This window comes from Schistocerca piceifrons, chromosome 5 (genome assembly GCF_021461385.2).
Source record: "Schistocerca piceifrons isolate TAMUIC-IGC-003096 chromosome 5, iqSchPice1.1, whole genome shotgun sequence".
Taxonomy (NCBI): domain Eukaryota; kingdom Metazoa; phylum Arthropoda; class Insecta; order Orthoptera; family Acrididae; genus Schistocerca; species Schistocerca piceifrons.
The window spans coordinates 368,824,241-368,827,494 of NC_060142.1; positions in this window are offsets into that span (position 1 = coordinate 368,824,241).

Consider the following 3,254-nt stretch of genomic DNA (forward strand, 5'->3'; position numbering starts at 1 on the left):
CTACTCCTTCTCTCACACAAGTCTGGGCATCAGAGAAGAGGTCACAGAACTTCACTGGATTGTTCTTCTTCATCAACCACGCTACAGGCTGGATCTCGCACCTTCCATCCTTTTGGCCCGACGAGGGATGCACCCCGTGGGAAGTAGGACATGGATGATGGAGAAGGGGGCGGTTTATTAATGCAGCAAGACGTTGCCACCGACGTCGACCAATAGATTGGTACCATGCAGGCATACAGGTCCACCCAGCGAGGTGGAGTAAGGCCATCGCATTGCACTGAGATTTTGTTTAAAAATAGAGTTTTGTAGCAAAAAGAGTGGAATCCAAAATAAAACAACCTGCCTCCAGAAAGAAAATGTGTTGCATTATTTATTAAACGCCCGCCGAACCTATCTAGTCTTCAGCATTCTTCTGTAGCGCCACGTTTCAAACGCTTCTGTTATCTTTTTGTCTGAAATGTTTGTCGTCCACGTTTAAGTTCCGTAAAAGACCATAGCCCCAACAATCTGGAAAGGACTTCCTAGCGTTTAAATTTATATTCGATGTTAATAAATTTCTCGTTTTCAGTAATACTTTTCTTGCTATTGCCAGTCTCTAAATGACTATGGTTAATTTTTTTGCTACCCAAGTGGCAAAGCTCATCTACTGCTTATAGTACCTTATTTCATAACCTAATTCCGCCGACATCGCCCGACTTTTACATTACAGCCAATACCTCGTTTTTTTGTTTATCTTCAGTTTATGATATTCTTTTAAGACACTAACCAATTCGTACAGCTGATCTTACAAGGCCTTTGCCGTCTCTTACAGAATTACAATCCCACTGGCAAACAAAGTTTTAATTTCTTCGCCATGAATTTTCATTACCTTCCCGAATTTATTCTTTGTTTTATTTACTGCTTGCTGAGTGCATTGATTGAATAACTTCGATGATGGTTTACAAGCCTCTCTCACTCCCTTCTCAACTGCTACTTGTGCTTCTCATCATATCCTTCGACTCCTACAACTGCAGCGTCGTTTCTGTACAAATTGTAAGTGGACTTTTGTTACCTCTGTTTTATGGGTGCTGCGTCCAGACTTGTAAAGAGTCTACTCCAGTCAACAATGTCAGAAGCTTTTCCTAAATGTGCAAATGTTATAAACTTAGAGTTTTGTTTTTCAGTCTGTCTTCGAAGATAAGTCTTAGGGTCAGTATTGCTTCACTTGTTCCTACATTGCTCTACAAACCCGACCTTCCCCGATGACTTCTGGTGCTCCCAAGGATCTTAGTTTTGCTGAAATGTCGGCTACTCCTGGAGCCTTGTTTCAACTTAGGTCTGCGATTGCTCTGTCAAATTCTTCTCGTAGTACCATATATCCCATCTCATCTACTCTCTCTCGTCTTTCTGAAAGATAATCGTCAAATTTGTTCCCCATCTACACATTCCTTCCACTTTTCTGCCGACCTTGTTTTGTATTGCCGTCTTTACTCTTGAAGTTCATACATGTGATTCTCTTTCTTGAAAGTCTCTTTAGTTTTCTATAAGCAGCATCTGTCTTTCCTATAGTCAAGCACGCCTTTACTCAACATTTCTGCTTTTGCTATTCTTGCTTTGCAATTTATGCACTCTCTGTCAAACTCATATTGGTTTTTGTCTCGTTCTTGTGTTCTACTTTGGTCAGTTAAAATCAGTATTTCTACTTGGCCTCGTCGTTTTGTCTATTTAATCCTCTGCAGCCTTCACTGATTCATCAGTCAAAGCTCTCAACTTGTCTCCTGTTCTGTTCCTTTCTGCTGTTTCAGTTGCGACATTGTAAGGTAAGACCATCAAGCCCTGAATTAGTGAAATTATGCCTTATTACAAACAAATTCATGACCCAATAATCAATTAATGAACGGCATCTGACTACGATAATGAAAACAAAAGTAAATGAGTAACTCGTGCTTACGTAATTCAAGTCAATTAATATGTAGCAGTCACAATACGAAAAACAGAACGTAACAGAACACGAAAATCACTAATAAGATCCTATCAAAACCCTCAAAGTGTGATAGTAAACAACTTATACTCGAACATTTTACAGTGGGGATCGAGGCCCCTTAATGTAATAACAATACTCAATTATGAGAAGAGAGTAACTGGTAGGAATTCGACTTACAGTCGATTGAATGAGGCTGCAGTTTGAAAGATTTGAAAATGCATCAGATGAAAGGTAATACAATGCACTTCGAGAAAACAGTCTACGTGATTTAATTTGTGCAACATGAACAAATACACTTAACAATATCAGCCAGAGCCTCTGTCCGCTGATATTGGAATTCATAAGAACAAGCTACGTAGGGAAACTACCTGAGGTATTAGGTACAGGCAAATTGTATCATGTGCAACAGTTAGTTGAGATAAAGTTGGTACCTCGTAAAACGTGATCGCAAAATGGCAATGGACGAAGAAGAGTCCGCTACGTAATCGAATGTTCAGTAACTGAATTAGGAGAAGTAGCATGTGCAATTAGATTAGCTAATTAATTCCAAATCAAGTGAACGTAATACACCAGTCAATCGGCATCCGTTGCTTGTGCAACATACGTCGGATATACTAGCAATCATAAATTCAGTTCTGTGGACGACTTCCAGAAAAAACCACAGAATAAACTAAAGTGGCGTGGAAAGTGATTGTGTTCCCTGCATAATGTTTCGGATGAAACAACAAGAATACAGTTTTCTAAGCAGTTTCAAGACTAATGAGTTCACAAAGAAACTTTGGTAACGTAATGCGCATGGATACCACTTCATTCCCTCATTTCATAGCAAGTTGAGTACAAGTGAAAAGTAGCTATGGGATAAAAATGATTTAATAGAAAACCTTGCGTCTGAGCAACCATTTCGAACAAATGCAGTAACTGGAATTCTCTCACCAGTACTGCGGATTTCCTGCCACCGTACTCGACTGCGCGAAGCCGCCTAGCTATTCAAAGCACCTGCGAACAATTGTGTATTTCAAAGCTGTTTGGTAGCATGGTCTCCCAACCGTTCGCACATGTTTGACCGAAAGAGAGACAGCTCAAAAATCTACACTGTCATATCGATACTGATTACAGAAACGCTTTTGCAAAGTATCAACAAAATCAAGTTCAGGCCGATTCACACTAATGGTTAAAGGACCTTTACGTCTCATCAGTTCTGGCTCTAAATGTAAAAGAAAAATGTAAGTTGTTGCGGATGAGTATCAAACCAATAATATTCGGGTACAGAATTAGTAGTGCCCTGGTTGAC